Here is a 14,605-nt window from a genome sequence, read left to right as displayed (position 1 = left end):
GAAATACTACGAGAATAAAGTTGAAATATTACGAGAATAAAGTCGAAATACTACGAGAATAAAGTCGAAATACTATGAGAATAAAGTTGAAATATTACGAGAATAAAGTCGAAATACTACGAGAATAAAGTCGAAATACTACGAGAATAAAGTTGAAATACTATGAGAATAAAGTTGAAATATTATGAGAATAAAGTCGAAATACTATGAGAATAAAGTTGAAATATTACGAGAATAAAGTCGAAATACTACGAGAATAAAGTCGAAATACTATGAGAATAAAGTTGAAATATTACGAGAATAAAGTCGAAATACTACGAGAATAAAGTCGAAATACTATGAGAATAAAGTTGAAATATTACGAGAATAAAGTCGAAATACTACGAGAATAAAGTCGAAATACTACGAGAATAAAGTTGAAATACTATGAGAATAAAGTCGAAATACTATGAGAATAAAGTCGAAATACTATGAGAATAAAGTTGAAATATTACGAGAATAAAGTCGAAATACTACGAGAATAAAGTCGAAATACTATGAGAATAAAGTCGAAATACTATGAGAATAAAGTTGAAATATTACGAGAATAAAGTCGAAATACTACGAGAATAAAGTCGAAATACTACGAGAATAAAGTCGAAATACTACGAGAATAAAGTCGAAATACTACGAGAATAAAGTCGAAATATTACAAGTGCATTCAGGTTATACTTTTTTTTTTTTTTATTATTAGTATGTATGTTCCCTGGGAATTGAACCATGACCTTTTGTGCTGCTAACGCAATGCTCTACCACTGAGCCATTCTCGTAATCTTAGATCTTTTTTTTTTTAAAGAGGCACTAAAACACCGTCATAATTTCACAATATTATTTTGTGAAATAATATTCAGTATTTTTTATCAAAAAGATACAGCCTTGATGAGCATAAGAAACTTCACTGATCCCAAACTTTTGAATGGCAGTGTATTATACTGTAAAGAAAAAAAAATTTCTCAGGTAACCTAAAATGTACATCATTTAGTCAAGGGTCAAATCAAATATAAATAGCACATTAAAGTTAAAAGTCACACAATTTTTTGCATGCGCACTGTACAGGTATGGTATAAAGAATGTTTTTGCTCAGGTGGCTGAAATGTCCACCCAATAGAGAAAAGTTTAGCACAGCAAGAAGAACAAATTAGAGGCAAAATTGTCAGCACCTGGGTAAAAAATATTTAAAATAACCCAACAAAAAACTGAACCTGAAAAACTTCCCAGCACCTGTGTAAAGATATTAAAAACAACCCAATATAATGACCCAACAGGATGAACCCAGTATTTTTTTAGAGTGTATATTCACATTTGTTGCTAGGTTAGATGTTGGGTTTCTGTGTGACTCCTAACAAATGCAATCAGTGAGCATAGGCAGCTCATTATATCGACTTATATTAAATGTTGTTGTTTTCTTAAGTCTCTCTAATCATCAGAGGATGAACGTGTAAATATATGAAGACATTCTTATTTTTGGTCTTTAAATGAGATTTAGTTTCTTTGATCCCTAATGTGCATGAAAAGCTGAAAATTTATATATATTAACATTCTTAGAAGGAGATTAAAACAGAAATGCAAATATGAAATGCAAATCAACTGAATAAAAGTAATAAAAAACTTCTTACTAACCTTAACATCTTAAGTGATAGTGTATGTGTATACAGGTATATTAAAAATCAACTTCGCATTAGGCTGATTCACAACATATGAAAGTAGGGAGCAGAATGAGACAAATGTTACATATGAAGCTTGAAAGACTTTGAAGGAGACTTACAACCCAGATACGTAACAAGCACTTAAAATTAAGTTTGTGTATAGGGAAACACTTTTAAGAAGTTTGTAGACAGAGTTTAAGTCAATGGAATGCTTTCTTTTTTTTTGATCAGCTTCTGTTAAATAAAGCTATAGACCCTGCAGATTTCTGAAAGATTTATTAAAGTAACACAGGAACAGCGCACTGAGTGTAGCAGAAATCTCTCAGCATGCTGTTGATTTGGCACAATGGAGTAGACGGTAGGATGCTACGGTGTCAAACGTTCAAGTTGTCAAGTTCTGTGTTTGTGCTAAAAGTTACTCTTTGCAAAGTTTAATAACACATCATGACTCATAACAGATATGATGTATGTGTTGTGCAGAAAAGTTACAGCGTCCCAGTTATTATAATGTCTCCTCCAGTGCTTATGTGCATAAATAAAACCATAATCAAATAGTCCAAAAATATTAAAATACTTCAAGATCAGCACTAAACCTCAAGACAGCATTTTAACTGAGACATCATTAGATTCAGCGTTGGTCAGAAAGGCGTACGATGCATTCCTAAAGGTCAGTATATTTTTACCCACACAAATTATTGACCATCTGCTTGTGTCCTGGATGAGAACATGTAAATGTTCCAATTTAACCATATTTGGATTTGACACATTTCTGCAGTAATGTACTCCCAATTTCCCATGTGAAAAATACTTCTGCTTGTATTTGCAGAGATAGCTCCTTTATTTTTCAAGGGTGAGAATGAAATAAACCCAGATACCAGATAGCGTCGTCCACAGATGTGAATTGAAATGCAATTCACATGTCACGTCTTTTTAAAGCTGGCTTCTTCAAATGCGTTCTAAATGAGATCTGCTCTGCAGCGAAACAGGGGTACACATCTATGAAGCGACACGGGGAGGCCTGTCAGAGCCAGTCACGGCTCAGATGTTGTTACTGCTGGGCTATTAGGGCTCTGCTTATTAATTCTGCCGCGAATCACTGCGGCCCCTGTTTTCGTCCGGCTAATCTTGACTTCATAACTGGTACATATGGCTCGAGTACAGTTCATTACTGTTCGGCTCCGACTCCTTGGCCAAGCGGTAATTTAATTCCGGCGAGGCGTCAGGTGAACTGAGACTGCCTGAAGATAGCTGCTTTCTCTCTCTCTCTCGTGGTTGTGCACAACAAGACGCACAGGTGTGTGCTGCGGTTCCGATGAGAGGAAGCATGTGCTTTGTCTCGCTGGAATCTGAATGTGGTTCCTGTGTAGCTGCTGGAAGCTGGCAGAGTTTGTTCTTTGCAGAGAAGGTGAGGTGTGAAATGTTTAAACAGAAATATGCAGCCTACATTTAAAAATGCATTTAAAGAGTGAGATTTCAAGAGATTCTTCACCCAGAAATTTACATTTTGTCATTATTTACTTAACTCGTACAAACTTCTTTCTTCTGCTGAACACAAAAGGAATTGAGAAAAGCCATACAATGAAAGCTAACGGTGACCAGGGGACCTGTTAAGCTCCAAAGAATACTAAGCTTTGCGTGACAAACAGACTGACGCAAAGTCATTATTCACTCTCCCCCATTGCTATAGCTCTCAAATCTCGTTTGTGTGATTTGAATATGTGCATATTTAAATTTGGCACATCACATCGGTTACAAGACACATGAGGACCAATGATGTTTTCATCATTGACGTCAAACATGGCATTAGAAAAATGAATGTCATATTTGAATTTAACTTGAATGAGATTTGATAGCTGTGCTAGAGCAGTCAGACGGTATATAACTTATTTTTGGGCATTTTCTCACATAGTACTTTTGCATGGGTTGATTTTTGTGATATTGACTGCTTTTATTCTGCATTTTGTTATGTTTTGAACTCGACGGCTCTGGGTCACCATTAACTTCCATATTGTATTGAAAAGAACAGCATGAATGTTCTGTTAAACATCTCTTTTTGTGTTATACTTGTGAAACTCGCTCAGGTTTGGAACATGAGGCTGAGTAAATAGCAACACGGTATTCAATTTTTGGTGAGCTATGCCGTTAAATATATATTGTTTTGCTGGATGGAGAGTGAGGGAGATGGAAAGAGAGATTTTGGATTTTGTTGACAAGTACTTGTCATGATATCGTGACACTCATGGATGTCTCACGGGAGAGTGACAGTTGTTGTGACTAGCATACCACAACCGTAACAGGTGTGACAGCATTAATCTGTGACTCCATGCAAGAAATGTTTTTTTCTTCTTGTAGTGTATAATGTCTGATTCTACTCTCCATGTTTTTAAAACAAAAAAGTGACATTAATGGCATCTCGCAAATATTAACTTATGCAGAGCAGGTCATGCAGCTACATTAATTCTTTATTTAATCATTTATTAAATCCATTTACCCCACTGATGCACATATTATGACATATCAGCTGTTGCTTTTAGGACATTTTGTCTGTGCTCATGTCGACATTTTTTTCCATGCATGTCGTTTAGTGCTATGTCAAGAGATCGCTGTTGTAAATAATTTAGTTTTCAGCTAGAGACATTGAGGCGAACCTCACAGTGAACATCATGCATATTCATGGTTTTTTTTTCACTATTTCCCTTTATCCAGGGCAGTTGTACAGTGAGCCTTTTTTGTCATTATTCAAAAGCTGTTTCACAAGCATTTATTACACATTGAAAGCCGCAGTGCTCTTAGAGACCTGTTGATGAAGGGTCTGCTGGGTAAAGGGGAGGGTATAATACATGGGCATGGACAAACAGATATGCCTCCAACACATGATCGCTTTCTGCCAGGAACTTTATAATTATTTACAAAAGCAGCTGCCAGTCACCCATGTGTGAAGGAGCATGAATGGGGAATAGAAGGGGATTTACTCTCTTGGATTAAAGCTTGCTTGCTGTCAACAGCATTTGAGCAGCAGGACAGAGCAACAAATACCATGCTGTGTGCGCTGAAACAACGATGGGCTTTTTATGACTGGTGAATATACTTTGAACCCTGACATCTTTTGTTAGTTGTCTATATCATAATAAAGCTTTTATTGTCTCCTCTCGAAAGCTATTACTGTCACCATGCACATGGTGTACAAGCGGTAATCTCACAAAAGGCATGATGAAATCAATCTTTTCTCTTTTTAGATAATTTCTCTTTTTATAAGTCATATTCAGAAATCAATTAATAATTATGCTTTTGAAATCACCAGTTTATGCCCCCCTTGTTGCAACAATCAGCAGTGTTAAATACGAATGCATTGCCCATGGATTTTGAATTGAACCACCAGGAGGCAGTACACATGTAATACTTCCCCAGGGTAATCAACGCCAGCAAAGTCCCCTCTACATGTTACCATACAAACCGAGCAAGTACTGTAATTAGCTATCAGTGCCTCGGATTCCTACCAACACAATTGCATTCTGCAAACTCAGGTCAGAGCAGATGGGAGAAAAACAAGCACAGATAGATAAACTAGACCTCATATTAAAATTATATATGCTCGTTCTTGCCCACGCCTGGCCGGGTACACACAAACTTTGATCCTTCGAAATATTAAACTAGTTTTTTTTTTCTTTTGACATCAATATTTCCTCTATTAAATAATGTTTAGAGCACTGAGAGCCTGGTGAGGGATGGTCGTGACTGGTACAGAGACTCCTGACAGATGCAGTGTAGGTGATGCGAATTGAGCGCCTTCACTCCCACTGACACTGCTTCCTGCTTTCGAAAGCCGCGCCATGGGACCTGTGAGACTTCATTCAGACAGCAGGTGTTTAGCCAGAGAGATGGATCACTTTGATGACACCTTGGGATTGCGGTAAGCTTTGTTGTTGCTGTTCACATAAATTAGGCCAGCCGGTCTTTGCTCCCTGCATTCGCTAATGGATGCGGATTAGTGTGTAGACACAAACGCTCAGAAAAGGGGATTTGGCTTGTCAGATGACGGCTGGCCAACGACCTTCACCTCAGGGTCGAGAAGCAGGTGAGGGAGAATGAGGGACACAGTACATCCTTGAAATCCAATTTGATTTGCTGCATTGAGGATCAACACCTGCCTGTATTTGGAATAGCATACAATGTATTTGCCATTTCTGCAGTATATGTATAGTATGTAAACTGTGCATAGTGAGGGAATATGATTTTTCTGTGGTTTTGCTATATTTGCCAGATTTCCACATTTTTCAACCTGAGGAGTATGACCCATGTGAGTCAGAAATGCTGTGTTTTTAAATACATTTCCAGCATCATCTAGCAACTGTGTGCGAGACATTCTTAGTATCTTAGCCAAGATCTGAAATTAACTCTTGAGTGCCAAATGTAAGTAAGAAGCGCATGGAGAAAATATGATACAGTTGTAATTGTAGGTTGGTGCGATTTATCAAATCACAAAGGCTGCAATTTAATTGCATAAATATATAGTCTGATTATCTGTGTTTCAGTGTGAAGCATGGCACTGTTTCTTTTTCATGCAAGCAGTTCATGATCCAGTGTCTTCAGTGTCTTGGAGTGGCTTGGCCACAGTAAATGCTGCTGTTGCTTATAACATGCATTTGAAATTGCAACATGAGCCAGCCGTCTTTCCAAGTTTGTAATGAGCCACGTTCATAAATCTGTTGTCAACAAAATCTAAAATAAAAACAAAAGAAAGCTATATTGTTTAAAGTTTAAAAGCAAAGAAATGAAGATAGCCCTAAATACTAGTATTGTAATTTTACCGTTGTTCTGTAAAATAAAATATTGATTATTATTATTATAAAAAATATTAAAAACTGTTTTACAATAGCGGGTGGTGCATTTTGTTGAGCATACTATTTAAAAATAAAACCATAATACACTGTAAATACTGCACAGTATTTAGTAGCATGTTATTATTCCGTTCCAAACATGTGAAAAGCTAAACCTTTTTTGTTTTGTTTTTTGCTCCGAGAATGCAGAGCTTAAAAATAATGGTTTGTTTGTAAAGAGTTTATCATTGTGATTGCATTTACATTTATGCATTTAGCAGACGCTTTTATCCAAAACGACTTACAGTATATTACATGTATATTCAGGCTATACATTTTTTTATCCGTATGTGTGTTCCCTGGGACACACATACGGTGTTTGTGTGTGTGTGTGTGTGTGTGTGTGTGTGTAATAAGTGTGTGGGATACATGACCACAAATGCACCACATGGTGTTATTTTCAACATTTGTTGTTAGTGGGAAGTGCAAAATTAGCACGTAACTCTTACCTTCTCACCTCATAATGATTAGTGATCTACATAGCGCTCCATAGAACGGCTGCATTACATTAAAGCATTAAAAAGCATCATTTATTATAAAAAAGGGGTTTCACATTGATGTTTTTACCAGAAAATACCTCAGGATGCTGTAGATATAATTAGGTCCTCATTCTGCATTAGATAAGTCAATATCATAGGTCAATGCAACCAGATTATTTCATATTTAATGCAGCAGATACATGACTAAGCGACCATGTACTAAAAAATAATTATGCTAAATAAGGAGGGGAAAAACAAGCAGTTTCTCGAGTGTGAATTGTGGAGGAAGCAATGGCACAAAACTGTAAGTGAATGATGGTATCAAAAAATCTGTCCTTATTTAAGGCACTGATGAAATCTCTCTTTGTATTCAACGTGTGATAGATTTCAGTCTGTGTTGTCAAGACTCTCTGGTTTTTATGCTTTTCTGTTGTTACGTTCATAGCACTTGAATACCTGAACCTTTCATTCGAAGATCTGACGTTCATTCAACACGAAAACGTCTTCCAAACTCGCAAAGTGTTTTGCTACCTTGACAAGATTTTTTGGCAGTAGATCTCCTTCACTGCTCTGTTTGCTCGCTTTAATGTCCTGCATTTGCATGAAAATCTGTTTTCTGGAGTTTTAATTTAGGCAGCGAAGAGATAGCAGTCGAGCCTGGAGAAAAGGGAAAAACGTGAACCCGCATTCATGATCTGAGTTTTACGACTGCATATGTAGTGTGTTCATCTCCTTTTCTCGACGAGTCACAGGCTAAAGAGGGCAGTGACTAGCGTGTAATTCACACTTGATGAAAAAGCGTCAAAACAGGAGTTTATTTTCTTGCGCTTGGCAGCAGTTTCATTTCCTCCGGTTGCCATGCGAAGTCGGGGGAAGAATGCGGAGCTCCCAACCAGTCGGTTCCAGCGTACTCATTACCACTGGAGCATAACTGTCAATGTTTATAAGGCTGCTGAAGGAACGGAGAGAGGGAGAGACAGGTGAGGGAGGCTGAGAGTTTTTGAGATGGGACAGAGGCAGACCGCCTCTCCAGAGTGTTGCGGTACGGCTGATCTCTCCTCAGTATGTTTGCTCTTATTCACTGCGACAGCTGTGGGCAGCACATTGCCTCTGCTCACCTGTGCTTCTCGCCAAGCCCACCAGACTGGGACATTCATCAAACCAAACAGCCTGCGTTTAATTGGTCCACATCCCCACCTGCTGTCACTCACCTTCGCGGCACGCGGGCGAGGGATGCAGCCGTGCCGCCGTGAACACAAACCCTAGGTGCCCACAAACCAGGCAGTGGCAGGGTCATCTGAATTGCAGATGGGGAGCTGAAGCTCTCCTTTTCTCCTGCTTTGGTTGGGTTTCCACAGGGGTGTGTGTGGGGATGGAAATGATGTGCCCTATCAGTTTACTTGCATTCACCCTCGGCATCCCGGTATGCCCTGGGGCTGGAGGCATGAGAGCGCGCTGAGCCTTCTTCATCTCCAGCTAGCGAGACTTCTTTTGTATTCGACTCTTCTGCTACTTAACGAAAGTTTTCTGGAACCAGCCTAATAACACAGCTGACTGAGTCCCTGGTATAATTCCCTCTGTCTTATTTGAACGGCGCATGGCACTTCAGATATGAATTGCATATGCCCCATAAGAGCCGAATGGCACCAAGAAGCACCTAATGAGCCTTTTACATTTTACTGTTAAACCTTCCATAAAACATCCGGTGTGTAGATGGCTTCAAGCTAATTCCATGGTTTTAACTTTTTGGCTCAATAGACACGAAGCGAGAGCACCATTTATTCAGGCTGATTTTAAATAAATAAATGCTCAAGCTCTTTTGGTCAAGTGTAGATGAGGCCAGAGCTTAAACTTTGGCGTTCTGAAGAGTTGACTTAAGTGCGGCACATTTAAATTTTTTCTCTTTGTTCATCTGCTTTGTTTGAGTCTCTGTGTCAAACTATGCAAATATGGCCGTCTGTATCCATTACCGTTTGGTGTGATGGAGACCAGTTTTTTTTTTTTTTTTAAATGAGTGAGGAGACAGACACTGGCTTGTGACTTTGAATTACATTGCCTACTTTTATGGCCTCAGAAGTAATTAATTTTTTTTTTTCAGGAAAACTGTTTTTAAGGAGCTATAAAACCAATGCTAGGCTGAACTTAAATGGAAAAAGGGAATGCGGAGGTTTTTAGATCTTTTTGTGTATTGACCTGGAAAGAAATATCTGCAGTGCAATCCAGGAATCATACAGCAATTGTTATGCCCAACCAACTAGGATATGCCTGTATCTGCAGTTCTGTTAAAGCAACTGAGCCTCATAGATGGATGGAGAGAAACTTGTAGTGACTAAAAATAAGAAACTGTCACATTGTTTCAGAATTTTGTTTCGTTTAACAGTTTGGTTTAGTAATAGTTATGATGTTCAATGAAAAGCAGTTTGTAATGTTAGGTTACTATCTTGTTTTTATCTTTAACTCCTGATGTAGTTTTTAGGGATGTACTGATACCGATACCGATTACTCTTAAATGAAATACATGCTTGTTTTATTTTTTTTATTTTAATAACAATAACAACAATAATAATGTTAGTAGTAGTAGTTAATAATAGTACCTGCGTTTGTCAATAAAATAGGCCTGTTACACAAATAAATACTAATCTATTATTATTATTATTATTATTCAGTGCTGTTGAAGAAGAAGAAGAGGAAGAACAACAGCAACAGCATTAAAAAAGAAAATAATTATAATAATTTAATGATGTTGCTGTTGTTGTTCTTCCTCTTCTTTATCACTGAAAATTCACTCATTCTTATTTGTCATTTTTTACAAAAATATTTTCTTTTGTCTTCTGCAGAAGAAAGAAAGTCATACAGATTTGGAATGACACAAGGGTGAGTAAATTATGACAGAACTTTGATTTTGGGTGAACTATCCCTTTAAGTAAAAAATAAATAAATTATATTAAATTACATATATACACACACACATATATATGTGTGCATATATATATATATATATATATATATATATATTATAGATATAAGATGAGATATAAGATGAGCTATATATATATATATATATATATATATATATATATATATATATATATATTATAGATATAAGATGATATTATAGATATAAAGATATAAGATATAAAGATAAGATGAATGCTATTCATAGAAAATATACATAGATAAATGTCTTTGTGTCCTCCTTATACTGTTGAAGACATAGATGGAAATCTTTAAGAGATGCATTTTCTTCAGGTTAACATTAGTGAGTGATCAAAATATCACAGAATATCACAGTTAGAATCTTGACACCTTGAGACATCTTGAGCTCAATCTTTGAATTTAGCAAAGTTCAGAGCAGCAATAAATGTAAAAAAGTATGGCCTATTGGATTTTTCCCAGTAGTCTCCATCACAGTCCTTTTTCCATAAATGTACTGAAGCAATTTAAGATCCCTAAGAGGATGAGAATATAGCCTGATAGAGGATGCATCCATAAGGACAACGGCTCCTTTAAGCGCCACTGTGTCTTTTTTCATAATGGTGGTTCTGTAAGTCCAGTAAGTCACCACAGTTTTGATGGGGGCCACCCTTATGTGAGACTCGTTGACAGAGGTGTAGCTCCCCGTATTCGGAAACCTCATTAAAAGGCCGTCCAATTAAAAAGCTGTAATTGATCGCCTGTTTGCTAAATACCAGCTCTGCTCTTGCAGAGATGCGCTGGAGGTCAATTTCAAATGCTCCAATTCCGAGAGATGGTTTGTGTCCCCATGGCCAGGCGCTGGCCTTCCTCCACGTCCTTAAAAAGACCCTTAACATCTCCTTTATAAAGAGGTGAGTCAGTCCACTTAACAGCTCCTGCCTCCCTTCTTCACATGATATCACGGACTAATTCAGTGAAGAACCTGGTGCACGGGCTATGCTGAGGGAACTTTAGTTGAATGCAAATAAACCTTTCATGGAACCTCTTGTGCCTTTTCAAGTCAAGTCAAGTCAAGTTGAGCTTTATTGTCATTCCGCTACATGTGGGGACATACAGTGGAACGAAATGTCGTGTCTCGCAGGACCACGGTGCTACATAAATACAGACATACAACAATGAAGTAAAAAACACTATAAACCTATACACTACTAACCTACTGACAGATTTAACTATAAGTATACTATATATATAAGTATTTACCCTATACAAACTAAAGAATAAAGGATAAAAAATACAACTATACGAATGCTTCACAAATACTGTACATGTGCAAAGAGAGACATTTGAGTCAGCAGCTGGTTGGGGAACAGTGCAGGATGATTTGTAGTGCATGAGCATGTAAACATACATATATTGATGAGTCTTTTGTGAGATTGTGCACACGCAGCAGTGTGTGTAAGTGTCCATAGTGCACATAGTGTAAAGTGTAAGTGTCCATAGTGTAAAGTGTCCATAGTGCACATAGAGGAGAGTGTGTTACTACAGGTGGTTTGTACAGGCCCACTCACCTGTGTGTAGCACACTTTGAATTGCACAAAAAAAAAATTAAAGTTCCATACAGTTTTTCTTTGGTGTGGTAAGGTTTGGGGTGGGGGGTGGTCCATGTTTCAGGAGGTAGGGTTTTGCATGGGGTTTCAGAGGGGGGCGGGGTGGTTTGAGTTCAGGGCTCTCACAGCCTGGGGGAAAAAGCTGTTGAGCAGTCTGGCGGAGCGGGCTCTGATGCTCCGGTACCATCTTCCTGATGGTAGGAGCTGGAAGAGACTGTGGGAGGGATGGGTGGAGTCCTTCACGATGCTGTTGGTTTTACTGGAGCATCGTGTAAGGAAAATGTCCAGGATGGAGGGGAGAGGGGCACCGATGATCTTTGCAGCTGTGTTCACTGTCCGCTGGAGGGTCTTGCGGTCAGCAGCACTGCAGTTCCCGTACCAGACAGTGATGCAGCTGGTCAGCACACTCTCAATGGTGCCTCTGTAGAATGTGGTGAGGATGGGTGGAGGGAGACTTGCTCTTTTCAGCCGGCGGAGAAAGTGTAGGCGCTGTTGTGCCTTTTTGGAGAGGGACACGGTGTTGGTGGTCCAGGTGAGATCCTCTGTGATGTGCACCCCCAGGAATTTAGTGCTGCTGACTCTCTCCACAGTCGAGCTGTCGATGGTCAGTGGGGGGTGGTCAACGGAGTTTCTTCTGAAGTCCATCACAACCTCCTTTGTCTTCTCCACATTGAGGGACAGATTGTTTGTGCCACACCATTCAGCCAGCTGTGCCACTTCCTCTCTGTAGTGCGTTTCATCATTGTTGCTGATGAGACCTACCACTGTTGTGTCATCAGCAAACTTGATGATGTGGTTGGAGCTGAACTTGGCAGTGCAGTTGTGGGTCAGCAGTGTGAAGAGCAGCGGGCTAAGCACACAGCCTTGTGGGGCACCTGTGCTCAGTGTTGTAGTGCTCGAGGTGTTGTTGCCGACACGGACTGACTGAGGTCTTCCAGTTAGAAAGTCCAAGATCCAGTTACAAAGGGAATTGTTAAGGCCCAGCAGGTTTAGCTTATTTATGAGCTGTTGTGGGATTATTGTGTTGAATGCCGAGCTGAAGTCAATGAACAGCATTCTAACATAGGAGTCTTTATTTTCTAGGTGGGTAAGAGCCAGGTGGAGGGTGGAGGAAATTGCATCGTCCGTAGAGCGGTTTGGACGGTATGCAAACTGGAGCGGGTCGAGTGTGTTGGGGAGGCTGGTTTTGATGTTATGCATGACTAGCCTCTCAAAGCACTTCATCATGATTGGAGTCAGTGCTATGGGACGGTAGTTATTTATCTCTGCTTTTGATTAATAGCAGAGATACAGCAGATATTTGGGGCCTAGTGTTTGTCAAGTATAATGCAAATCCAGGCCTCTAGGTGACAGGAAATGTATTCAGTGATTTAACTCAGTCAGTAGAGCCTAAATGGTAGATCAAAGTCTGTAAGTGTGTGTGTGTGTGTGTGTGTGTGTGTGTGTGTGTTGCAGAAGTTTTTTGCTGTTGATGTTTTTGGGTCAGAGACATGACACTCAATTTTGTCTACCTGTGAATTTATTCAAAAATATATTAAAATGCAGTTCATAATGTACTTCATTTAATACATCTCTTTTATTATTTTATTATTATAATTTATATTATTACATATTTATATTATTTTATTATTATAAACTTACCATTGAGCTATATATATATATATATATATATATAGATTTATATATAGATTTAAGAGATGGTCCACACAAAATTTGTCATTATTTATTCAACCTCCTTTAATTTGCTTCACAAACCTGTATGCATTTGTTACTTCTGCTGAATAAAAAGGAGATATTGTGAAGAATAACCAATCATTTCTAGTTCCCATTGACTTCTATTGTATGGACAAAAAATACAATGAAAATCAATGGGAACCGAAACAGTTTAGTTACCAGCATTTTTCAAAACTACTTTTTTTTTTTTTTTTTAAGTCACACAGGTTTGGAATGGAATGACATGAGGGCGATTAAATGATGGCAGAAGTTTAATTTTTGGATAATTATCTAAATAATAATAATATTCAAGTGTGATCACTTTTTTTTTTTTTTTATTGGTTACACTACATAAGTTATTAAATGAAATTTTCTTGAAAATTATTGAAACTGTTTATAATATATATTTTTCAGAACAACATTAAACCAACATTTTCCAGTGTGTACATTCTAATTACTGTTTCATGTGTTTTAATGTTTCCTTCCTTTTAAAAATGTGTTGTTGGTGTTATCATGAACACACTTCCATGTCATTGACCCTTTCGCATGTTGAGCATTATATAGCGATCATACTATGAAGGATGTACCAATTATCACATGAGCTCAATTATCTCAGCACCCTCAGAAGCTCAAAGTGCAATAATTACCCTGCAGATCAAGCTGATGTAGCTGTTCCTGAAATTAGAGGCATTTTCAAATAAGCCACTCAAATGTCTACAGCCAAACGACTCTACGTGATTGACTCTGAAAGAAAGCTAATGGCAGGATGGAGCCAACTACTATCTGAGACAAAGCACTCAGAAAAAAACAAAACACCAAAACTATTAACCGCCCCAAAAACTGCTGCTTTAAATAACCGTATCTGGGTGTGCATAACTTGTCTGGAGCCTCAGATGTCCTCGTAGACTCCTTAACTGCCGTGTTATTGAGAGAGACAGAGCTCCATGGCTTCTGAAGTCCGTCAGCTACAAGGCCCTAATCATCTCTCAATTAGATCTATCTCTTAATATTACCACTGTCTCCTATGATGTGTACACAGCACAAGACAGTTCCGCTGACTCCATTATGAATAGAGACACCGCCTTATGTGGTCTCATTATTGGATAAGTAAGAGGATACAGGAGGCAGACAGAAGTTTTAAGGCCAGCTGGAATAGACGCCATTCCCATTAGCGGCAAGGCATTAACAACGTCAGCGACACAAATGAGGGGAGGAGAACGAGAGGGGATTGAAGACAGATGGGTGGAGGGGAGGGTTGTGTTTTGAGGGACATGGTCCAAGAACAACAACTGTAATTACAGTGATGCTTCCATCTTGCTTCAGAGTGA

This window comes from Barbus barbus, assembly GCF_936440315.1.
Source record: "Barbus barbus genome assembly, chromosome: 17".
Classification (NCBI taxonomy): domain Eukaryota; kingdom Metazoa; phylum Chordata; class Actinopteri; order Cypriniformes; family Cyprinidae; genus Barbus; species Barbus barbus.
This window is presented reverse-complemented; position numbering follows the sequence as displayed.